Source organism: Lynx canadensis, chromosome A1 (assembly GCF_007474595.2).
Source record: "Lynx canadensis isolate LIC74 chromosome A1, mLynCan4.pri.v2, whole genome shotgun sequence".
In the NCBI taxonomy this organism is placed as follows: domain Eukaryota; kingdom Metazoa; phylum Chordata; class Mammalia; order Carnivora; family Felidae; genus Lynx; species Lynx canadensis.
The window spans coordinates 22,322,328-22,348,757 of NC_044303.2; the positions used below are offsets into that span (position 1 = coordinate 22,322,328).

The window sequence follows — 26,430 nt, forward strand, 5'->3', positions numbered from 1 at the left end:
TGTTCCGGGAGAGTCAGGACAATGTTTTGTTTTGTTTTGCTTACTATTGTTTCTCCTATGCCTAGCCTGGTGCTTGATTGTTGTAGGTACTCAATAAATATACTGAATGAATTAATGATAGCCCTCATATTTATTGTAAAGAGGAATCATTGCATAACTGACATTTCTTCTCTTTTTGGATGGGGTTTGGTAGTTTGTCAACAAGTATTTATTGAACTTGTACGAGATGAAGAATACTGTTGTCTGTTCTTATATATTTTAATTTTTTTAATGTTTATTTATTTTTGAGACATAGGGAGACAGAGCACAAGTGGGGGAGGGGCAGAGAGAGAGGGAGACACAGAATCTAAAACAAGTTCCGGGTTCTGAGCTGTCAGCACAGAGCCCGATGCGGGGCTTGAACCCACGAACCATGAGATCATGACCTGAGCTGAAGTCAGAAGCTTAACCGTCTGAGCCACCCAGGCGCCCCTGTTTTTATATATTTTAATAGTCCCATGGTATGTGGTATGTGAATGCTGTGATTTCAAGGGAGAAAAATTAGGCATAACAAAGGGGGGCTGATCTTTTTCATCATCTTTTTAAAAATTTTTTTTTAATGTTTATTTTACTTTTGAAAGAGAAACAGAAATAGAGCACAAGTGGGGAGGGGCAGAGAGAGAGAGAAAGGGAGACACAGAATCCAAAGCAGGCTCCAGGCTCTGAGCTGTCAGCACAGAGACCCATGCAGGGCTCAAACTCATGAGCCATGAGATCATGACCCGAACAGAAGTTGGACGTTCAACCGACTGAGCCACCCACGTGCCCCATCTTTTTCATCTCCTTTAAGAAATATGTTAGAGATAAGTAACCAGAGACCAACAAGCAAGGAATGAAATCACTTCCAAAAATAACACAGAAGACAAGTTAGTGATGTAGCTCAGAATTATGGAAGGAAAGTTATCAACTTCTTCCTATTCCTTCAGCAACTTTGTACATTTTTAAGGATTTCTCTGTTCTAGACGAGTGCAGTCTGACCTGGTGACCTACCACAGGTAGTTCCGAGTCAGCATTACATAATACATGCCAGGCAGTCAGTGTGAGCTGGTGTAAGTTTTTGTCTCCAGAGAGGGAGAGAAGCCGTTCTACAGCCGGGTCCCGGAGAGGGTCAGCAACTGCAGGCCTGTCGCATCCCACAAAAGAAAGAGAGTCCCATTCTTATTCTGTAGACTGCTGCTGGTTTCGAGAAATGCCACTGATCTCACCACTCATTTGTGTGGACTGCATTTCATTTACTGAATGGTTGTGTAATAAGAAAAGTGATTCAAGGGGAATTCAGGCAGCAGGCTCGCTTGCCAAATGTTAACTTCGGTCTGAACACCAAATCACTGATGTGCACCATGTGCAACAACACGATTTTGTCTGCCACAGCAGGTACTGTGTGGATGGACCTCAGGAAAGGCTCCAGGGAGGGGGGTTTGGCTGGTACAGAAGAGCCAGGAGTGAAGGTTGGGCCTTGAGGCCTTTCTTGATGGGCAGTGGAGCACTAGTGAAATAAGGACTTGCTTTATAAATATCTGAGGGTTGTTGTATGGTATGTATGTCTCACTGGAGAAATATTATGCATCTTAAGAGCATTTTTGTGGAGAACATGCTGTTGTTTTGTCGACTGTTAAACCAGAAGCTTAAGAAGAAGAAAACACTCTTATTTATCCCAGATGTCCACTGGAAACTCAGTGTACTAAACTGAGGAGCTTATTCAGTGCCTGGACAAGTCATGTCTCCTTTGGACTTGCTTTCCAGGGCATGGTAATAGAATGTGTCTCCACACCTCCCATTCATTAAATATTTTGCAGATTAGGAAATTAATTTTTAAAAATGGTTTAAAAAAATCCCAAATCATCAATGATTCAGCCCAAGATGAATGCCCTTTCAAAAGATGTGGATTAAAAGGTAGGTCAAAGTAGGTGGGGGTTTATGAGATACAGAAAAATGTGGAGTTGTGAGAATTTTGATATGAAAAGGATAGGTTGTGAATTTTGAAACCCGAGATCATAGGTGGAAAATCGTCGATTGTTGCTTTTGGCTGTCCAACACCGAGCCCTTTCACAGCATCCTGATTTCATTGGAGGGAATTGTCCTTCCCCCACATGTGTCCTGTGTCGCTGTGATAGCACAGGGAGCACTGGGTCTTCCTCTAAGGAAACTGAAAGGAATCCATCCTCCTTCTCTCTCGGGGGTGATCTGGGCTCAACCAAGCAGGCTCACTGTGTCAGGAAGTGGAATCTGGGAAAGTACGAAAAGAACAGAGAACTGGGCCATTGTTGCTGGCTGACCAACCCACCCACTGTGCTGTGTGGCTGTGGTTCTTGTTGCATCCGATCTTCTGGGTTCCCTTGGTTCCTGTGGGTTTTAACAACTTACTGCCTTCAGGCCCTGTTGTCTGAACCCTCATATGTCCTTCCAACAGATTCTTTTGGCTTAAGATGGTCAGAGTTGGTGATTAATATACAAATGGTAAATTAATATGAAGAAGACCATTGAGATGGTACGAAATTGAAAAATATTCAAGGGCATCCACTCAGGAGAAGGCAGGGCTTGAGAAATTCTGGGTCAGAGTCAGAGGCTGTTTCTGGGTCAGGATTCCGGGAGCCCGAGAGAAATGAGAGAAGTGGGACTTCCCAGGTTCTGACATAGACCTGAGGAGAATCAGAATCAGAATCATTACCTCCCCTTACTGCAATGACCAAGGACACAGAGAAAAGCAGAATTACCATGGCAGCAATACAGAAATGACTTAAGGTTTTTCATAGTGAGAATTTCACTTGAAAAATTAGATACATCATCTTTGGAAGAGAAAGCAGAACAAGGGAAGTTGAGGCCACACAGAGAAAGGCCAACATAGAAAGCAGTTACCTCCCATCCCTGGCTAGAAGGACAAAGGGAGGAGGTGGTAGAGCATAGGAGGAACTGGGGAGGGGGTTCTGCACTGCAAAGGCTAGAACTTAGGAGGGACTTTCGACAGGTGGGAGCAGGAATTGCAGAAGAGGCACAGGGACTCACGGAAGTACAGTCTCCATGGCACAGACAGAGGGTAAGACATGCACTGGCTTCTCCATCCTCCCTGCCCTTTAGTCTCCTCTTGCCGCCCACTGGCTGGCCCCTGCTGGAAACCAGGTGAAGGGAGTCTGGAAAATGCAGCTTGCAGAGGGATGCATATGAGAGCAAATAGGCAATGACCCCACTGAGTGGAGACAGGGGTAACCTAGCCAGGAAGGACACTGTGATATTCAAAGGTAAGATCTGAGGAGGAATCAAACAGCATGACCTTAACCATAGCTGTTTGGAGGAGACTGATCCTATTAGTCTCCTAATGTTGCTGTAACAAATCATCACACGTGTATTGGCTGAAGACAGCACAAATTTGTTCTCTTCCAGTTTGGGGGGTCAGAAGTCTAAAATCAGTTTCAATTAGCTAAAGGCAGGATGTCATCAGGACTGATTTGTTCTGGAAGCTTCAAGGGAGGACCCATTTTCTTGTCATTTTCAGCTTCTAGAGGCCACCTCCATTCCTTAGCTTGTGGCCCTGTCTTCAAATCACTCCAGCCTCTTGCTTCCATTGTCATATCGCCTCTGATTCTTACCTTCCACCTCTCTCTTAGAGGGACTCCTTGTGATTACACTGAGCCCATCTGGATAATCCCGGATAATCTCTCCATCTCAAGATCCTTGATGTAATCTCATCTGCCCCGTCCCTCTTGCCATATAGGGTAACATATTCACAGGTCCTGGGGATTAGGACATGAACATCTTCAGGGTCCAATATTCAGCCTTCTGGATGGTGAATCCTTGGAGCTGAGTCAAACTGCAAGGTGTTGCATGTGACTGGGAATAGGCAGGGGATTTCCAGCTTGTGTCTTGAGATCCAATTTTCTCATAGTAAGATAAGACATGTTGCACTTTGCATGTGTGTTGTGCTGCTGTGGAATTGGCATCACAGAAGAGAAGGAAACTTGAATCAGACTCTCAGGGGGCGGTATTATGGAGAAAACATTCCCATTGGTTCCCATTGGGCTGAGTCACCCCCTATAGCATCAGTGACAGAATCCTCATGCAAGCCCACATCCTTTTGTACCTTTCCTCTTGTCTCTGGATCAGCTGGGAGTTTTCAAGGCACAGTAAGGAAAAGTGTGAGAGGAAGGCAGAATTCAGTTGGATTTCACTAAAAAGACAGCAAGTGTGGTGGTCTGCAGACATGAATGGTAATAAAAGAGCCTAAAATTCAGTGAGGTACAAAAGAAAATAGCTTAGCCTGGATAAGGGGTTGAAAACTTGAGATTATAAAGCAAAAGAATTACATAAAGCATAATTTTAAACCAGGAGCAACTCACCCTATCTGAAGGATATGGGATTTGGCATTCTTTATTGTCATAGAGATTATCTCCAAAAAGCTCAGTATGTCCTTCAACAACTCAGAAAGAATCCCCTAGGATTTATTTATCCTCTAGGCCTGCATGCTGGCCTCAGATCTCTGATCAATAAGCAATCTCAGGCTGCCTGAGATAATGATCCTATTGTGGTCACTGTCAAGGCAATAACCTCAACTCACCTAAGATGTGAAACTATAAGTAAGAAGAATTGAATATGGAGATATTGAAATGTAACAAACCCATAGGGTTAATGTATGTGTGTTAAGTACACGAATATTTCATGAATGCTTGATAGTAAAATATGTTGTGTCTTACAGAATTTAGTATTTTAGAGAAATTGACAGATTAGTCTTGTGCATTCACTTTAAAACGTGTGATTGATTTTAGGCTTGTCATTTAAGAAAAAAAAAAAAAAACAAGAAAAATGGACTTAGCCTGTAAGCTGTATTACTCTGTTTAAAAGAACTTAAAATTGTAATTCCTTAGATTTACCAAAGTACCTAAATGCTTGAAGGAAGTATTATTTCTTCTGGTTGCAAACCTGCTCACTTAGGCATTTGGAGAGCTTAAAAAGAAATGGAATAAGTTATTTTTATTAATGAAGTTTAAAATGTTAAAAAGGGTCTCTGATTAAGTTAGGGATTCAGTGTCACAGATGCATAGCATGTTCAATATGAACAGATCAGGTAGCAACCAAAGGCCTCATTGTTTTTATTTTATAAAATTTATCAGATTTATAAATAGCCTCATAAGATTTTTAAAGTTTATTTATTTATTTTGAGAGAGAGAGATTGAGAGAGGGAGAGAGAGAATCCCAACCAGGCTCCACGCTGTCAGGACAGAACTGGACTCGGGGCTCAATCCCACGATCCGTGAGGTCATGACCTGAGCTGAAATCAAGAGTCATATGCTTAATCGACTGAGCCAGCCAGGCACCCCTAGCCTAATAAGATTTTTAAGTGAAACCTCAAGCCTCAAAGTAAACAGTATTTCAAATTTGTTATTTACTCAACTAGTTTAATTTTGAACTCAGTAACTATAAATAGTGTTTTCTTTTTTTTCTTTCAAATTTTTATTTAAATACTAGTTAGTTAACATACAGTGTAATATTGGTTTCAGGAGTAGAATTCAGTGATTCATCACTTACATACAATACCCAGTGCTCATCACAAGTGTCCTCCTTAATACCCATCCCTCATCCAGCTCATGCCCCACCCACATATCTCTAGAAACCCTCAGTTTGTTTTCCATCTTTAAAAGTCTCTTAGAATTTGTTTCCCTCTCTCTTCTGGGCACAATTCCCCTTCAGAAATCAGAATACTGACATTGACAGTCACAAACCCATATGTGAAAGCTCCAGGCTGGATTAGCCTGGAGTTCTCCCCAGCAGAAAGCAATTTAGTTAGGATTACATAGACAGAGGTTTAGAGAAGGCTGCCTCAAATGCATAACTTTTCATGTTGGAGATTTTTGACATGGTGCAAATCGTATATCTACACCCAAGCTCGCCTTTCATCTTTAACACTGTCACCTCTGCAGCAAGTTTTTCCAGAGCTACCTCTTCAAACAGTCTGTTTTCACTGGTTTTTCAGCTACTTCCAAACTTAGTTCAGAAACTGCCCACTTTCCCTTCGACATACCTCACCATGCCTCCACTTTGTGGGTTTGGAATAATTGTTTGCTTTTCAGCTTCCCCATGAAGACTGTAGTATAGAGAATGATTCACATTCATATCTGTTTCTTCAGTCTTACAGCCTGTTCGTGGCTTTCTTCTCTGCGTTTATTAGATTGTCTGCTCTTTTTTCCTCACCCTTCTGTCCAGTTCGTGACATTTTGCTTAGTCTTGGAATCAGTCTGTTAGGAAGTACTTTCTGAGATTGTGTGCTGATGACATTAGATGAGCATGAACTGCGTTTTGTGTTGCAGAGCAAACAAGGATTGCATTTGTGTATTTTGGAGTAATGCTAGGGGAGCCAGCTTCCACAGGATGGCAGGGCTGAAGTGACAGGATCTCTTCTAATTTTCAAGGCAGCAGGGAAAACAAATCTGGACTAAAATAGGCAGACTGGAGCTGAAAGGCATCCTATTACCTGAGCATCAGGGCAGCGAACTAATCAATCTTCGACAACACCACCAACCCCCCATTTTCCAGGTCATCTGTCTTATCACTCCGTTCTGTAACTCAGGACAATTTATTGCCTGTCTGTGGTTGCTTTGTGTTTGTTTTTCAGAGTGTGTGCTGAAAAGCTCTAATTCAGCCTATTTTGCTTAGTTCCTCATGTGTGCATTTGTCTTATCTTTTTTTGGCTTGATTATTTTACGGTAGAGAATTTACTCTGTAATAGATGGGTTGTAATTTGCTATCTCACCTGAAATTGATACAAAATATGCAAATGGAGAATGAACGATTAGGTCTTAGATGCATTTGCTTCATCCCCCTTCTCTGTCTGGGAAAATTAATTCTGATTGCCACACACTTATTATAGTACATCCCCAATGAACTGCTTTTTCAGAGAGTTTTTTTTTACCTATGGGAAGTGAATAGTTCAACAGCCACACTAACAAAATCGTCACTACAAGTACTTGGGAGAATGTATTCTTTGAGAATACCATATACTTTCAATATTAAATTTAAGAATTATACCTAGTAATAATTTGCAATCTTAAAAGTAATTTGCAGACAGTAAAGGCAATTGGTATTTTTTTAAAAATATAATTTATTGTCAATTTAGCTAACATACATTGTATACAGTGTGCTCTTGGTTTTGGGGGTAGATTCCCATGATTCGTCACTTATATACAACAACCAGTGCTCATCCCAACAAGTGCCCTCCTCAATGCCCATCACCCATTTAAAATTCTTCTCAAATCTAAAAATTTCCTCTAACCTCTTGTTGTTAGCTGTGGCAAAGACTGTGTAGCTTTTCAATAAAATTCACATTCTGTTCTTCCTTGGTTACATTTCCTAGTCCCTTGGTATCTGAGTGGGGTCATATGCCCAGTGGCAATTGAGAGGAAGTGATGGGTGTCACCCCTAGACAGGCAGTTAAGATTTGGGGTGCCTTTTTTGTAGAGCATGTGACTCTTGATCTTGGGGTAGTGAGTTTGAGCCCCATTTTGAGCATAGAGTTTATTTTGAAAAAAACAAGAGTTGGGGTGCCTTTGCGGTACACTCTCTTTTCTTCAACAGCAGGGAGATCATAGAGGATCCAGTGGTAGCTCCAGAGCTCTTCTAAGATGCAGAAACACTAGCTTGAAGGAGCCTTGGTGCCTTAGTCACTGTGTGGAACAGAGCTTCCTGCTGACACTCACTGGGCTGTGATGTGAACAATAAAAACAGCTATTGTATTAAGCCACTAAGATTTTGGGGTCATTACTGCAGTTAATCTACCCTGGTTAAAACATCAGATAAGCATGAATACCTGCTCAAAAAAATGACTGTGAATGCTGATTAGCTGGCTGCCAATTCTAGGTATCCCAAATGAAACAAAATAAATGTCGGCAAGGATGTGGTGAAATTGGAACGCTTGCGCGTTGCTGGTAAGAATGTAAAATGGCACAGTAACTGTGGGAAGCAGTACATAGCTCCTCAGAAAATTAAATGTAGAAATACCATATGATCCATCCATTCCATCTTTGGGGATACACTCAAAAGAATTGAAAGCAGAGACTCAAACTGATATTTATACACCAACATTCATAGTAGCATTAGTAGCATTGTTCACAAGAGCCAAAAGGTAGAAACAACCCAAGTGTCCCCCAGGGGATGAATGGATAAGTAAAACGTGGTATAGACGTACAATGGAAGGTCAGGAGGAAGGAAATTCTGACACTTGCTACAACATGGATTAATCTTGAAGACATTATTCTAAGTGAAATAAGCCAGTCAGAAAAGGACAAATACTGTATGGTTCTCCTTATATGACATACATAGCACAGTGAAATTCGTAGAGGCGAAAAGTAGAATGGTAGTTGCCAAGGGCCGGGGGGATAAAGAATAGGCAGTTAAACTGTTTCAATGAGTATAGAGTTTCAGTTTGTGAAGATAAAAAGAGTTATGGACGGTGGTGATGGCTGCACAATAATGTGGATGTACCGAATGCCCCTGAAATGTACACTTAAAAATAATTAAAATGGTACATTTTACTGTGTAAAAAATTCTCTTCTTAATATGTTCAAACCAAGTTATTTTCTACTGAATATTGATCAACAGATCAGTGTGGGACAAAAGAACATAAAATCAATTTAATTTTTCTCTTTGATAGAGGATGAATCATGGAGAAAACAGAAGAGCGATAGGTTTTTACATTTCTTTATATAACTAAGACTTCAGTCTTAATGTTAGTTGCCAAGTGTTGGGTTCATTGCACTTTTCTGTTTATGATACAATAACATCATTTCTCTGTGCAAAGTTCTTTTTAGTTTTATCTGATTATTCTTTTTCTCCTTCAGCCTTGATACCCTCACATCTGTGTTTGGCATAAATACTTTGATAAACATCTTCAAAATATATACACACACATATGTGTATACATGCAAATATGTCATATATTTAAATATGTATATATGCTTTGAACTTACACAATTGACATTTTGCTTTAACTCTCTATTCACTTTTTGTACTGACACTATTTTTTAAAAGCTCTATCCATGCTGTTTTATGTATCTCCAGTTTATTAGTTCTGACTTCTGTACAATATTCCACAATGAGCCTTCTACCATATCTTATTTATCCATTTCCCTAGGAAGGGCGGCTACTTTGTCTCCCACCTCTCTACCACAGAACGAAATGCTGTGATGAGCTTCTTTGTTTTCGTCACCCTAGGGTCTATGGATACTCTTCTGCGTTTTTCACCCAACAAGTGTGAAATACTGAATTTATTAAGTTCTGCCATTTTTTTTCCTCCAGAATGGTTGCAGAGGTCTGGTGCCTCCAGCAGCAGTGCATGAGAAAACCCGTTTCCCCACATTCTTACTAACGTTGGCTATTATCCAGTTCCAATTTTTTGCCAACCTATGCATAGGATAAAGGAGTCTTTTATTCTTTCAAGTTGCATTCATCTGATTACCAATGAGGTTAAACATCTTATTCATATATGTGCTATTCATTCTGATTTTCCCTTGTATACATTATACAAGGGAATTATACAAATAATTCATATTATTTGCCCTTTTTTTCCTCTTGGGATCCCCATCTTTTTCTTATTAATTGGTAAGAGTTTCTTGGAATACTAGTCTTTTGCTTTCCAACATTACAAAAATTGTCACTAATATCTAACTAAATTGTAAAATTTTTCTAGTGTGCTATTTGTTGAGCAGAAATTCTTACTTTTGATGTAGTCAAATGCTTAATTTTTGCCTTATGCTTAATACTTTTGAAGCCTTGCATGGGAATCTATTTTTACTCCAAGGTCACAGATTCAGTTTGTGATACTTTTTCTACTTATGTTTTTAAACCATCTGGAGTGTTTCTTCATACATTGGGGGAGGTAAGGATAAACTTTATTATTCTCCATATGTGAAAAAGGCCAGAATTTCCCAAAAGATTTTCCACAGAAGACTAATTATGTGAAATGTTAAGTAGGTAACAGAAAAAAAAGAGTTCTATGGTTAAATAAATTTGGGATAAATCTGGTTAAACAATCATAAGCATAATTCCATCCTACAGATCTTTCAGAATCTTTAATGTACTAATATATATTATGAATAGTCAGGAAACATCCACAGCAGGGCTGGTCAAACTACCAGTCCCTGGACCAAATGTAGCCCAAGGTCTGTTTTTGTACAACCTGCAAATTAAGAATGTTCCTTACATTTTTAAAGGGTTGTGAATAAGAAGGAGAAGTAGCAGGAGAAGAAGGAGAAGAAGGAAGAAGAAAGAGAAGGAGGAGGAGGAGGAGGGGGAGGAAGAGGAGCAGAAGGAGAAGGAGAAGGAGAAGGAGTAATGGTAGTAGCAATAACAGGGACCATATGTGGCTCATAAAACTTAAAATATTTACTATCTGGCCCTTTACAGCAAAAGTTTGCCAATTGCTAATCTATAGTATGCAAAGTATCCAAAGTACACTGACCCCAGAACCCTTTGGTAGAGGACAGTCTCCTGGCACTAGCATTTTGCCACACAAATACCAAGAAGCACTGGCCTCGATCAACAGAGTGTAAATAAAAGCAAAAGTCTGGCAGTTTTCCAAATAATTGGAAAGCTGTAGAGTCATAAAATTATTAAAGATTTAATTGATCTCATTGGTCATCCAGTCCCAACCTTCTACCCAAAGTCATTCCAATCAATAAAGAAATTTGACTTTTCTCTTCATTTGCACTACCACCGAGGGGAGATGCCTCTAGAAGCAGGTCCACAGACTGTGTTTGTCTCCCCTGTGACGGTTCTGTCACCTCCACTGACACAGCGATCTATTGTCTCTGCCCTAACCACTCACTCAAAACTGCAAATTCCACTTGTATTTCTCCGTCGCTTCAATGTTGCTGAAAATACTCCATTGATAAGCCTTGTATCTCACAGCCTGGCTCTCATATTTTTTTCTTCCCTGAAACTGTTTCTTAAAGGATCTAAGATAATTTCCTTTCTCTATATTTTTATTTTTTTTATTTTTTTAACGTTTTTTTATTTATTTTTGAGACAGAGACAGAGCATGAATGGAGGAGGGGCAGAGAGAGAGGGAGACACAGAATCGGAAGCAGGCTCCAGGCTCTGAGCCATCAGCCCAGAGCCCGATGCGGGGCTCGAACTCACGGACCGTGAGATCGTGACCTGAGCTGAAGTCGGACACTTAACCGACTGAGCCACCCAGGTGCCCCTGCTTTCTCTATATTTTTAAATACACTTTGAAAGAGACAGATTAAAGAAATTTTTATTATGTGAATTTCTAATAGCTGCAAAAGAATGGGATAGAGTAACGTAACAAGAACAAGAACAATTGACCAGTGTATAATGTACGGAAGTCTGAAAACTGTTTATCCTGTTGACTAAACCCATATTAAAATATTATATTCCTTTTAGAGATGAACTTTGGGAAGAGATATGGAGAAGTTAGAAAGGTACCCCCAAATTGCAGCCAAAATAATTGGGTGATTAAAAAGGAATGTGAGGATATGAGGATACTTGGAGTATCAGCTAGGCATGTTTCCATAGCTCAGAGTATAGGAAGGGAAAAATAGAAACTGTACAGAGGAGAAAACCAGCAAACATTACCTTAACCAGATGATCAAGGCTAACATTCCCCGTGGTGTCCTGTAGCTGTCACGTACCCCCAGTGATGATGTAATGAGAAAGGTACTTCACCTCTGTGGCATTCTTTCCACAAACCTATAACCACAGTTTTATCCTAAGAAAAACAACAGGCCCAGATTGTGGGAAATGCTACAAAATACGTGACTGGTATTTCTCAAAACCGTTACAGTCAAGGTGATGAAAAAACGAGGGAGAGCTGAGAAACTCTCACTGGAAGACAAGAAGATACCAAGGAAACATGGCAACTTACTGCAACATGGTATTCCAGATTGGATCCTGGAACAGGAAAACCTGGTAACATCCAAATAAGATCTGGAGTCCAGTGAATAGCAATGTATCAGTAGTGGTTTCTTAGTTTTGACTAATCTATGGACTATCGTAGTGTTTGATGGTAACATTAGGGGAAACAGAAACTGACTGACGGGTATACGGGAACTCTCAGCACCATTTTTGCAACTTTCTTGCAAACATAAATTTTTTCTAAAGTAAAGAGTTTATTTAAAAAATGGGGCAAAGGGGACAGCGGTGGAGCAGCAGTGAATGGCGATGGTATTATGAAGTGTCAAGTTGTGGGGTGCACACTGAGGACCCCACGAAACCGAAGCGGAGAGACTAGTGAGGGCTGAGGTGAAAAGTGCAGTGGGACATTGGATGGGAAGATGAGCACATTGCAGACGAGACCATTACCATGAGTAAAAGGAGGACTGAAGATACTCTGCTCACGAGCTGGCGCGAATGAGCTCACCAGAGCAGGAGGCGAGGTTGGTGGGTTTGGGCAGGTAGGCTGGAGCCGAGCAGTGGTGGGTCTCACAGGTCAGGGCAGGCAGCTCAGAATTGATTTGTCTGTGAGAAACCATTGAGGCATTACTGAAAAGGAAAAGCTCTTTATTGGCCAGAGGAGAGAAAGCATGGTTACTAATTCTCTGCAGCCACCTTAGTTATGTTAATAAGACATACAAATCATAGATGAAAAATGAATGTCTTCTAATAAATAAAATACGTTTATATGGAGAAGAGATCTTGAGGCGGTAGGTTTTACCTGTGTGTGGGAAGAGGGGCTGAAATTAGGATGTGGCGCCTTTTGACTGAGAAGCCATGAAGGCTGGCATAGAACCTCTTATAGGGAAGGAGATAGAGACCAGGATCTCCATCCAGTACAACAAGTGTTGTGCGTTCTCTGTAGGATAGATAACCTTTACTCCAGGTTCCTAACAGATCTATGGCTCTATGATTTGAAAAATATTTTCTAAACCCAGGGTCATGGCTGCTTGTGAAAAATCAATGACTGTGCAGGGCTCTCCCATTTAGCTTTTCATTTCTACATTCTTAGGTCAGGCTGGTGAATGTAACTCTCAGAAAAATGATAGACTGCCCTTCTCCGAGCTGTGAGAAATACAAGAAGGAACACGGTGCCTCATGTGCCTGGCTCTTTGGACTCGGGCCTGGCCTATGATACTCCTGCTAACCTGTAAACACCTTGCCATCTGTTGGCGCAATCAAAGTCCAGTGATCCCGATTCTGAATGTGTTCTTTGGGGCAGTCACTCCAGGCTGCGTGTGGCTTGTTATAAAGAGCAGGAGCAGGCTTTTAGAGTGGTAGAGACGTCTCCATTTGCAACCCCGGTCATCTGCGGAGGCTCACGAACTTTCTCCCCATGGGGAAGGCCGTCATTTCTAAATCATAGCTCTGAGATTTTTTTTGGTCTTTGTCACACATAAGCAAGGATTGTTCTCATAGCGTATTTCCCAGTATCTTTCTGGAAATGTGGGTAAAAGCTTCTTATCATCTCGCCCTACTTAATATTTCTGTTATAAACATGTTGCTGCTGAGAATGCAAGATAGCTTTGGTTCCTACAGATGGAGATGGATGAGGACTGCACTGGGGCATTCTGGGCAGGAGCAGATGTGTTTTGACATAATAGCTGGATCAGACTGACAGGGGCCTCGTGGCTGTAAGTGACGCAAGCTGAGTTTTCCCTTATCACACTGAGATCTCCCCTCTCTCCTGGACAGCGTCTCCTGGCTGCTATAGCACTGCTGTTTTGCCGTTAGAGTGCTCTCCCGCTGGCTCCCTGGGAAGCAAGGTCCGCCTTTACATGGTGTCCCGGTGGGTGAGAGAGGTGTCTAGGAGGTGGAAATGGTGGGGACAGCAAACTGTGCTGCTTCTACACACTTCGGCTGGCTGGAGAGGTTCAGGCTCACCATTCCCATGACTCTTAATAAAATGAACGAAGCGGAACCTAAAATTACCACCTACTTCCCATCATCCCATCTATGATTCATAGAACCATGTTACTGGAATGGACTGAGAACAGCATGTGCACATCACTCACTCAGATGGCAGGCCACATTTCAATGTTTCGTTTCATCTCTGAGTTTTCTCCCCCTACTCTCTACCCCCGCTTGCAGACGATGTGCTTGGCCCTCTCTCACCACTGACATTCTCTCTACTGTGTTTGAGGTAATGCTCAATAAACTAGGATTGACTCTCCATGAGAAAAGAGATGTTTTTAAGACACAATTGTAGACTTCAAAATCTTGAAGTAAATTTAGCAAAATATCGATGCAATATATTGACCACTGAATTCAGTGACCCCTTAACTTGTCAAGTTGGAGACCATTGGTGGTCTTGCCAAGAATAGTCTCGATAGAGTGGTGGGGAGAGAATCCTCAATGAACTGGTTTGAGGAGGGCACCTAAAAGGAAGAAAAGGAGACAAGTCCTGAAAGAAGTTCTGCTGTGAAAGGAAGTGAGGGCAAGGGAGGGTTTAAGACAAAAGCTACTAAAATAAAGCATGTCTATATGCTGGTATTGGTGCTCTTTGCTGATTCAGGAGAAAGAGAGAATTGATGTGACCCATTCATCTCCTCCTGTTTCTAAAAGCAGAGGCCTCTGAAAATGATTCAGTTTTGTTTTATGACCACTTCCTTTTCTACTAGTTTATAACTGTTTCAGGGAGGAAATCATGTCTGATTCATTCTTGCATTTCAAAAAATACTTTAATGTTAGGTCCACAGGAGCTGGGATCAGGGCTGCCTTTATCCCTGTTGCATCCACAGTGCCTAGCACAGTACTTAGAGCATAGTAGGTGTTCGTTAACCAGTTGTGGAATTGAATGGTTGCTTATAGAAGGAATGCATGAGCGTATAAATGAGCAAACTTGGTTATCTATTTTTTTGGAGGTTTTGTTGGAAAATTTGAATCACGAGCTGTCTTTCCTCCTGTTGTTTTTTTCCAGTTCTAGGAACTTGATCTTGAAACACATAAACATACTCAGGAAATGTTAAATTTAATATTCATTTAGAAGAACAGATTGTTGCAAAGGAACTTACTTGTTTCACGTTCTCAATACGAGTGATTTTGGGGGCTTTCCTCTATTTTGGAATATCTGTTGGTCTTCTTTAGATTTATAAAGTGCTTTTCCACCTGTCATCTCGTCCTTTTATCAGTCTTGAAAGGAAGTGAGAATAGAAATTATTATTCCCATTTTAGAGGTATGGAAACAGAGGCCCAGAAGAGTTCAGTAACTTACTCAAGGTCACATAGTTCATTGGTGCAGATGAGGACCTTGACTTCAAATACCTTTTCTGTCCATTCAATGAATTACTATTTAAGTTCTCAATTTAGTAAGAGCTCTTCACCGACATCCTGTGACTCAGAGGATCCACTCCTGTTTTTATTCCATTTGTTTCATTTCTGTGCAAAGCAGTAACAAAACTGTTTCTCAGGGCAGGACATGGTTCATTAAGCCTCTGCAAAGTTTTAACATTTTCCAAGAGTAGAGGCAGATGGAACAGGCCATGATGAGGTTGCCTCTGCTTGGTGGGAATTGCTGGGTTGGACTGGATAAAGAGCATCTAGCCTGGAGGCTGAATCCTCCAGTGGCATTTCTTGTTTTGTGATATGCAGCTTTCTGCAGCAGGCAGGCAGGCAGGGGATGAAACGTTACCATTCCCAAATCAAAGCAAATGTTCCACTCTTTGAAAGGTGAGATGGAGACTCCTCCCTCTTTGAAAAAGATTGTTGAAAATGCGTTCCACTTCAAAGTGTGTTGATCCGGGAAATGTTGGCTCTGGTCACATAGAGCTTGTGACTATGGCATGAGACAAACCTTGACAAGCAGAGGACATGTTCCCAAATCAGCAGTGGACACAAGAACCTATTGTATTTCCTGGTAAATGAAATAAACGTAAGAATAAACTGAGTACTTAAGCATATCACAGACATGAAGTTCAGACTCACTCATACACTTATCTAGGACGTTCGCTTGGTCAGGGGCTGAGCATTAGGCAAGGCTTCCACATGAGCATAGCAAATTCAATTGCACAAGCCGTACAATATTTACAGACCAGCAGATTAATTAAAAGACTCACAATGTGAACTGGGTTATATTGCCGCACTATATCAACTCCTAAGGAATAAATGGTTCTGTTTCTTTTCTTTTAATGTTTATTTACTTTTGAAGGAGAGAGAGACAGAGTGTGAGTGGGGGAGGGGCAGAGAGCGAGGGAGGCACAGAATCCAAAGCAGGCCCCAGGCTCTGAGCTGTCAGCACAGAGCCCGATGTGGGGCTTAAACTCACAAGCCACAAGATCATGACCTGAGCCGAAGTCAGACGCTCAACTGACTAAGCCACACAGGTGCCCCCCATTTGTTTCTTTCCTTTTAAAACAAATTTCAGCTTTACAGAGATATAATTGACGAATTATTATAAAAATATAAATATGATATATAAATATATAAAATATAAAATAATAAATTATTGTAAGATAAAGTGTACATAGCGGTGATTTGGTAGACATATACATTATATTGTTTCTTCATTATAATATAATTGCTTTTTTAAGTTTATTTATTTATTTTGAGAGAGAGAGAGAGAGAAAGAGACAGAAAGAGTGCACAGGGGAGGGGCAGACAGAGTACAAGAGAGAATCTCAAGCTGGCTCCACACTGTCAACACAGAGCCTGACACGGGACTCTATCTCATGAAAATGAGATCATGTCATGAGCCAAAATCAAGAGTTGGATGTTTACCTGACTGAGCCACCGAGGTGCCCCAATGATAATTTTTAAAAGTCCTTTGGTTCCCTCAAATAAAGTTATCTCATGAGCCATGCAGACAGGTCCAGGAAAAGCCTATTGTGCAGGCTTTTCCACACCTGATTGTAATCGCATTCCAATGACACCCTGTTTAGGAACCATGATGGTGAACCACTTCAACATTTAATGGCCTTCCATCTGTATGTGCTTGTCTTTTCCTTGTTCTCCATTGTACTGTCAACTTCCTGGGGGGGGGTGGGGGGAGGTAGTTTCATCTTTTGTCTCCCTCATCTAACGTAGCGCATGACATTTAGTAGATAATGGTAATTATTTGTTGAATTGAATTATAAGGCAGTTGTATCATGCTGGCTATAATGAACTTGTGTGATCTCATTCTTGCCTAGACTTGATGAGATCTTCCCTGGAAGTATTTATTTCCACGTGTGGCTCCTTTTAGGAAAGGGGTGGGTCTGTCTTGCCAACTACTACATCTCCAGTTCTGATACGTGGCGACATTTCAAAAGCAACTGTTTATTTCTTCTGAAGAGGAGAGCCAGGCTATTCAAATTTTCTGAAAGCCCTTGGTATATTATACAAGTAAGGGGAAAAAGTTTGCCGCTGGTAAACCTGAAGAGCCTGAGGAAGGATTGTTGAAGCTTGTTAGTAGAGTAGAGCATTCTTACCCAGAGGCTGACCACTTTTAGATTAGCCATGTTTGATTCAAGTGTTAGACCCTAAGTTAATTTTCACAATTGACCAAAATTGGACTAATCTGACACATTGATACTCAAACTTGAAAGGACAGTGACTTTTCTTCGTTAATTTTCAACAGTGTTCCAAGGAACCTTTGGGGTTTCACAGAAATCTCAGGCAAGCTAATTGGATGAGGCTCCAATCTGTTTCTTTTGCCTTCATCCAGGGACCCTCATTTGTAGTTGATTTATTTATAAGTCTGTAAAATTTCTTTTGAAAAGAGAAAGTTCCATGGCTTAAAGGAAAAAAGAAAAAAACTTCAGAAATTAGTGCACGTAACAATCCTAAAACTGTTCCCAAATAACTGTAATATTCCTACCTGTAAAATTCCTACCTGAGAGCTGGAGGTGGCATGCTAGCTGTCTTTGGGAAAGTATGAAACCTTTATCAGCTCAAACATCAAAAGGCTACAGATTTGTTTGTAAAACATACAGCAGATTGCTAATCATTGTATTTAATTCCTTTTTTTTTTTGACTGCCTGTTTTATGTGCATTTGTCAACTAAGTCGTGAACTTTTTCAGAGCAATAACAATAATTTTTGTCTCTGTTGAATTTAGCACAATGCCTAGCATGATAAAGTTATACCAAATGAATAAATGGACAAATGGATGGATGGATGGATGAATTTGACTATTAGGAGAATGACTGACGCAACACTAAGTCCTGGGACTTGGTAATTGTGTTCTAATCCTGTCTCAGCAATTCTGCTTTTGTAATACCCTGAATAAATTAATTTTGTATCTCATTATGTTAAATATAAAATTAAAAAATAGAGTGTGTTTTGCAAATTAAGGATAATGAGTCACCACTGTTTCTTGGGACTAAAGGGTGCATGAGCAAATTAATTACAAAGGCTTATGTTATTATAATTATAATGTTAATTACAAGACATAGCTGCTGTTGATGAAAATAGCCCAGAAAAAGAATGAAATATAAGCAGTTGGTTCAATCTTGGGCCAATATTCTGGTGGACAAAACTATTACTCATTACTTAGAGGACCTTAGATCAAAGTTTGATGGAATATAGAGCATGTTGGATTTCTGCAGATTTAGTCACAGCAATGACCTAGTAGGCAAAGGAGACATTGAAAACCAAGGCAAGTTTGAAGAGGAAAAGCAAACACAGTTGTAAAAGGTGAAGTTTTCTACCCTTCGTCTACTGCCATGCTGGATGAACGTAAGTATGAAAAAATTCAATAAAACTCACTAAGTTACTTTTTCTGCCCAAGGTCTGGTGCTAAAGGAAATTAGAGCTGGGTTACTGAATCAGGAGAGGCAGGACATAAACATATAACAAAGAAAGTATTAATAAAGGCCACCAGAGAAATAGTGTTCAAGTAGTATCAGAATTCATGAGGAGGAGAATAACCTCTCCCTAAATATTGCTTATTACTTGGATTACTTTTGCCTTGGTTTTCAAATGAAATAAAACCTTTCATCTTCTCAATAGAGCCTTTAGCATAAAGAAATATGTAGAGAGTGTTTCTGGCAAAGAGTTGCATTCCCTAAAGAAGAGAGCCCCTTCCATAAATATAAGCTTCTGCTGGACTGTGGCAGTCATCTCCATTTTGTTCCCATCCTGTGGCATGTGACTTAAAGCTTCAATGCCGTCTCTGATTCCAGATTCCGGGTGGAAGTTGAATCATTAGATTGCTGACCTCACCACACCATGTGTTTTGTATTAAAATTGTGTGTGTGTGTGTGCATGTGTGTTAACAAATGAAAGTGAGGACTCCTCAGGCCCTACATTCTTTATTATTCCTACATTTACCAAGGTTTTTACAATACTGTGAAAACAATGCATTTCTGATATATTTAAAATACCTAATTTTTACAATGCAAAATAATAATACAATCCAGAAAGACTAAGTACAGAATTGGTCTGTATACCCACCTAAAAACAACAGTAACTTTTGACCTTCATATAAATCTTTCAATTTGACCTATAAATACAAAGAACAGACTGAGGGTTGCCAGAGGGAAAGGGGGTAGAGGGTTAAGCCAAATGGGTGAAGGGGAGTGGGAGACACAGTCTTTCAGTTATGGAATGAATATGTCATGGGAATCAAAGGCACAGCACAGGAAATATAGTCAATGATATTTTAATAGTGTTGTGTGGTGACAGAGGGTAGCTACACTTGTGAGCATAGCATAGAGACCAGTTGAATCACTCGGTTGTACACTTGAAACTAATGTAACATTGTATGTCAACTATAGTCAAATAAAAAATTAAAAATAAATACAAACAAATCTTCAATGTTCCTTAAAAAAAAAAAAAAGATAGATGATAGACCTAAAAGAAGGTTTGAAGAAAAAAGACATACACAATCTCATCCTAACTTAATACACAACTTTTTCTTTTCATGTATTTCATTCCAGCATGTTATATTCATGCTCTTACCTTCTACTCATTCCAAACCCACACTAATCTGGATTCTGCCCCCACCAGGCCCCTGAAATTGTTCCTGTTAAAGTCACCAGTGAACCCAGTAGATTCCTTTCAGTCCTTAGCCTACTTGGCCCATTGGTGGAACTCAACCCAGCTGAGGCCCACAGCCCTCTCCTCACTCTTCTTGTTCCAGATATTCTGGGCTTGACTTATTTGTTGAATACACTGTGTTATTTCCTTTTGTGGGATTTACTATGTTCTATACTTCCTCCTTGCAAGGCTCTTTCTCCCAGTTTCTCTAGCCTTCACCCAGTTAACTTCTTCTCTCAGATATCAACATAAATGTCACAAAGTTAGATCAAATCATTGAAACTTCACTTCAGAATACTTAACAGACAGGTAATTACAGGATGCCTCTCCGTCTCTGTCCCAATCCAAGTCCCTGGAAGGCAGAAGCCATACTTGTCTTCGCCAGTGAGACCTCAACACCTAGAACATTGCCTGGCATGGAGTAGATGCTAAGAATTTTGTTGTGGTTGAATGGACTTATGGATAGTTGTGGTTATGATATACATAGAATTTTATACCCTGTTTTTTCATGCTAAATGCATATCTCCATGTTGTTGTATTATAATCTTTACTTTTATCAAAATTGTACATGCTTACATGCATTGGAAATAACCCAAATGTTCATCAACAGGAAAATGAACAAATAAATTGTGGTGCTTTCATTAAATGGAATATTACACAGCAATATTGTAAGTCTTGCTACACCTAACAACATGTACGAATCTTACAGACTCCAAATGAAGCCAGAAACAAAAGGGTACATATATATGATTCCCTTTATACAAATTTCAAAAGCAAGAAATGTTGACTTATGATGTCCCAAGTAAGGATACTGGTTATCCTTGGTGGGACAATAATTATTTCCATGTGTTTTCTTCCAGTTAAAAAGTGCATTGAGGGTTGCCTGGGTGGCTCAGTCAGTTAAGCGTCTGACTTCGGCTTAGGTCATGATCTCACCGTTGGTAGGTTCAAGCCCTGCGTCAGGCTCTGTGCTGGTGGCTCAGAGGCTGGAGCCTGCTTTGGATTCTGTGTCTCCCTTTCTCTCTCTCTGCCCCTCCCCTGCTGGTGCTCTGTCTCTCTCTCTCAAACGTAAATAAACATTAAAAAAAATTAAAAAAAAAAGCTCATTGAACTTGGGGTGCCTAGGTGCCTCAGTTGGTTAAGTGTCCGACTTTGGCTCAGGTCATGATCTTGTGGTTCATGAGTTTGAGCTCTGCATCGGGCTCTGTGCTAACAGCTCAGAGCCTGCTTCAGATTCTGTGTCTCCCTCTCTCTCTGCCCTTCCCCTGTTCATGCTCTGTCTCTCTCTCAAAAATAAATAAACATTAAAATTTTTTTTAAAGAATGTGCGTTGAACTTATGATTTGTATACTTTACTTATGTAGTACTTGAACAAATGTTTATTTAAAAATAAAAATATATATAAATTTTACACACACGTCTTTTAAAGAGTCAAATAGTTCTATAAGGCTTAAAAATAGCATTTCTTTTCTTCCCACTCCTTCACCCTGCAATGTCCATTTCCCCACAGATAACCTCTTTCACCTTTTTCTAATTGATTCTTTTGCTTTTGACCTCCATGAATCTAAATAACATGCTCAATTGTTTCAGTTTTAAGCATTATCTATTGTTTTCCCAGTATGGAAGCTGGGGATGTAAGTTCTTTTTCTTATCCTTTCCTCTGCATCCTTCCCACATCTACATCCTTCCAATGTGGGTGACTTATAATTTTGGTTTGATTAATATTCAATGTTTATACATTTTCTGTATAAGTGCTATTATCACTGAGTCATGTAATAAGTTATGATCACTTGTCTTTTGCTGCACTTCTTGTTTTTTCCGTTCTCTTTGCTTTGTTCCCTTGTTAGTTTTAAGAGAATTTCAATCCTTAATGCTCTACCAATTGCTTAAATTTGCCTCTAAAACCAGGTCTAATCCTGAAATACACCTTCAAAATTATTCTGGGAATTTACTTACCCTCTTTTGTGTTGATCTTCTGTTTCTTGTATTCCATGTTGCCTTCCTTTTCTTGGTTTATAACCTTGGTTTTAATTGAAAGTAACTTTCAGTAGAGAAGAGTGTACTTGAGACATAAAAATGATAAGGCCTCAGCGGTGCCTGGGTGGCTCAATCAGTCAAGTGTTCGACTCTTGGTTTTGGCTCAGGTCATGATCTCACAGTTCATGAGTTTGAGCCCTGCATTGGTGTCTGTGCTGACAGTGTGGATCCTGCTTGGGATTTTCTCTCTCTCCTCTCTGTTTCTCTCTCTGTCTCTCTGTCTCTCTGTCTCAAAATAAATAAACTTAAAAAAAAATGTTAAGGCCTTACACATATGAACATGTTTTTCTTCTACTCTCACACTTGATTGATGACTTGGCTTTGTATAGAATTCTATGTTTAAAACAACTTCCTTCCATAATTTTGAAGACATTCCTCCGTTGACTTATAACTTTCTATGTTAATATTCAGAAGTCTGTGGTCATAAACAAAAGTCTGTTTTTCTCTTTTGTAGGAGATTTTCTTTGTACTTAATGATCTAAAATTCCATATTGCTGTGTCTTGATATGTGTAGATGTAATATTCTGGTCACAGAATGGACCCTTTTTAATCTGAAAATTCAGATTTTTATTTTGGGAAATGTTCTCGAATTCTTTTATCTTGAATTATTTTGTTCTTTGTTACTATTTTCTTCTCTGTTCTCTCTTACAGAATCCTACTATTAGATCTCCTGGATTAATTCCTAATTTTCTTATGTTTAATTTCCAAGTTACTGTCCCTTTTCATGGTTGAAATATTCTCTTATCTCTCTTAGGATATCTATGACTTTTTTTCCCCTCTCAGGCATAGTCTTTTTGTCCTCCAACTTACTTTTTTACTTTTAAGCTAATGACTGCTCAGATATCTGGTAATCCAGATAATATTTTAGGAAGCTTGATCATAGCTGAGGGACTGGGAAATTTGAGCATGTGGGTGGGACTCACTGATTACAGTAGCATGACCAACTATATTGGTTTGCCTGGGACTGCCCCAGTTTTAGCACTAAGAGTCCCATGTGCCAGGAAACTCCTCAGTTCCAGCTGAGGTCACCCTCGTTGGGACCATCTCCATGGGGTGAACCATCTGGAAATGTTCACTGGGCATGCAATGTCATTAGTTGTTTTCCCTCAAGCTGGCAGATTCCCCAGTGAATGAAATTCCCATTTCCTGCATGGAGGTCAATGCCCTGCTCGTGAACATTCTTGGGCTCTGGTTAGGGGAATGCAGCAGGGATTCTCAGCTTCCAATACAAAAGTATCCTCCAACTTTCATTTCAGCTGCATTTGGTTTTTCCCATTCCCTATCTATTGAGTTCCTGCCACGTTGTCAGGCACCATGTAAAGCACTGGGTGAGTCACAGTGAATAAAACATAAAAATGTCTGCCTGTGTAATGCATGTAGAAAGGCAGATAATCAATCAATTAATTTAAAAAATACAATTTGTCAAAAATTGATAAATGCTATAAATAAAAATAAAATGGGAGAAAAGGAAAGACAAAAAGTTAGGGTAAACAGAGCATTTTAAGACTATTTTAACTAGAATGGTCAGAGAAGACATTACTGAGAAGAGCCTTTGAGTAAGTCCTGAAGAATATAAGGTAGCGAGTCAGGAAGAGTTTTCAAGCAAAGGTAACAGGCATAGTCCCCAAGGTAAGGATGTGCCTGATGTCTTTGAAGGAGAGCAAATGAGTAAGGTTGTAGCATAGTGAGCTAATGAGTAAGGGGGAGAATAGCTATGCTAATGCTGTGTAGAAAATAAGCTGAAGGGGGTCAAGGGCAGAAGGAGGAAGTCCAATTAGGAGGCTATTGTACCAGCTTAGTCAAATCATGGTGGTGTCTTGGACCAGGGTGGTGGCCAGATTGGTGCTGAGAAGTGGTTAGATTTTGGATTTAAAAAAAAAATTTATTAATGGATTGGTTGTGAGGTGACAGAGAAAGAGAAGAACTAAGATTCCAAGGTTCTTGGTCTGAACATCTGGAAGAATGGAATTGTCATTTACCAAGATGGGGGAGATCATGGGCAAGCAGGTTGGAAAAACATCATGAATTTGATCTTGCACGTGTTAAGTTTGAGACACCTATGGAACATATTGCAGAGTAGGTAGATGTATGAGTTTGGTGTTCAGGGAAGAGGCTGGAGATATAAATACAGGAGATGGTACTTAAGATGATGAGGTTGGGTAAGCTTGCCTAGGGAGTATTGTAGACTGAGAAGTGGACCAAGGACAGAATCCTGAAGCACTTCACATTCAGAGGTCAAGGAGATGAGAAGGAGGGTCCAGTGAGGAAGATAGAGAATCTATAGAGAATTATCTGGAAGTCAACGGAAGAAATGTTTCAAGAGAGGGAGTGGTAAGCTGTGCCAAGTGCTGCTGAAAGACACTGTTGTTCAGAGGCCCTTTGACCATCTCGTCCAGAGAGCTTGTTTCAGCCTCAAAGAGCAAACTTGTCTTTTGCTGAAGTTGGAGGAGGCATAGTCTCCTGGTTGTGCAACAGGAGAGCAGACAATGCTCCTTAGATTTAGATAATGCTTCTTAGACTTTCAACCACTCTGCCTTATCTGAGCACCTCCATCCTTCACTCCACTGTTAAGTTGATGCCACCAATTTCTGAGCCTTTAGGAATCCCATGATATAAATTAAATCAATTCATACCTTTCCTGCACTGCCTGTTTTGAAGTCAACCTTCTCAGATGTGCTAAGTCATTTACTACTGAATAATTTACTACTTTCACACTTTGCAAACAAAATTGCTATTGTCTTCTCTTCTTTTCCTCTACTGCTTGTGGATTTAAGCCTCTTAAAAGGATCCTTTTACTGTCATTTAGGGAAGGAGTAATAGTAGATACATGTGTCCAATCCATCTTCTTTGCCTGGAAGCCATGACCACCATTTTTAAGGGCGTAAAGTTGTCAACTGTTTGGATATACATCATTTACTTAACTGTTCCACAATGTTTGGACATTTGGGCTGCTTCCAATGATATACAATACTATACTATAAATCTTCTTGCATATAACATTGCTCGTGATTAGGAGGTATTGCTCTGGATTGATTCCCAGAAATTCTATAACTGGGTTGAGAGATATTAGCATTTGATACAATAAAAGCAGTATGGTGAATGGTTCAGAGCACTCTCTGGGGTATGAGTCGAGTGCTTTCCTCTGGAACCCTGTTCTGTCATTTACTAGCTCTGTAACCTTGGGCAAGTTTCTTAAACTCTGTGTGTTCCAGTTTCCTCATCTGTCGAATAAGGGTAATAATAGTAGTGTTACTGAGGGGAATAGGGTAGGTTAACATATGTGAATTACTTGCACAGTGATTAATACAGAATAAATGAACAGTCAATAGATATACTCACAACCATCATCGTTATCACCATCTGACTTTTGATAAGTTTCCAGGTTGCTTTTCAAAAGGGGATCATCTTCAATTGCATCAGCAACATATAAGGATGCCATTAAACACCTCTTTGCCAATCAAACTCAGCCATTTATTTTAAAAGGCTCTCAAATAACACTTTGTTGAATTCTCTATAGTTTTTATAATAAAAATATGGATGATAGGACTATATTGTTAATATTCCAGGCTACAAAGGAAGATCTTGGCAAATTATTAGCTAATTCTGATATAAGGCTTTCAAAATGGGGAGAGTCACATCATACGTGAATAAACTTGAGCAAAATCAGTTATACCCTATAGAAGGTGGGAAGGGGAAGGAGGAGAGAAAGAGAGAAAGAAAAACTATATTTAAGCCTGCAGTGATTCTGACCATTCCATTTAATGAATGCTCATGGATTTGATATAGAAAATTGGACCCACTTTTCCTCAGTTGGTCTGAGTTTTAATGTGCCTCTTCTAGCATGAACATTTTTCTCCTGTGGATTGTGTGCGATTCTAGAGTTTTAGAGTGTTTTCATACCATATGCCTTTTAGACCCAAGACAACACTGTTGGCCATTTTGAGAATATATCAATATTCTTAAGGGATGCTCAAAGATAACTTTGAACATGTGTGAGACTGCTTCTATATCCAGAAGTTTCTGGGCAAAAATGACTACATCATATCTGATTTGCAACTAAAATAAATGGCATCATCCAACATTTAGTTTGTTTGTTTGAGGCTTTTCATTTTGCTACTGGCTAGGTGATGTTCACTGATGCTACGTACACTGTTCCTTCTGATCAGGACACACTTCCCTTCTTTGTTTGTCTGGTAAATTTAGAACTGTCCTTCAAGGCAGCTCAAGCCTGAAGCCTTGCTGGGCTCCTATCAGCACATTAGACCACTGTATCCAGACCACTGTGTGTGGACCTCTAGGATAGCAGTTATATTGAGTCACAATTGTTTATATGTCTTTCTCCCCATGAGAGTGTGAGCTTTTCTAGGATAGAGACTGTGTATCACTAATCTTTGTAACTCCAGTGCCTAGTAAAATGCCTGGAACTTAATAGGCATTTAACAAATACTGTTGAGTAATGTAT

The 26,430-nt window shown here is 39.9% G+C and overlaps 1 long non-coding RNA gene across 1 annotated transcript; it reads right to left on the minus strand.

Moving 5' to 3' along the window:
• Nucleotides 1–12,615: 12,615 nt before the first annotated feature.
• On the minus strand, nucleotides 12,616–22,046 carry LOC116737701. Its single transcript, XR_003967757.1, has 2 exons — nucleotides 21,888–22,046; nucleotides 12,616–15,829 (listed from the first exon to the last, which is right to left on the minus strand). It is a non-coding gene; the product is annotated as an uncharacterized LOC116737701 (long non-coding RNA).
• Nucleotides 22,047–26,430: the final 4,384 nt, after the last annotated feature.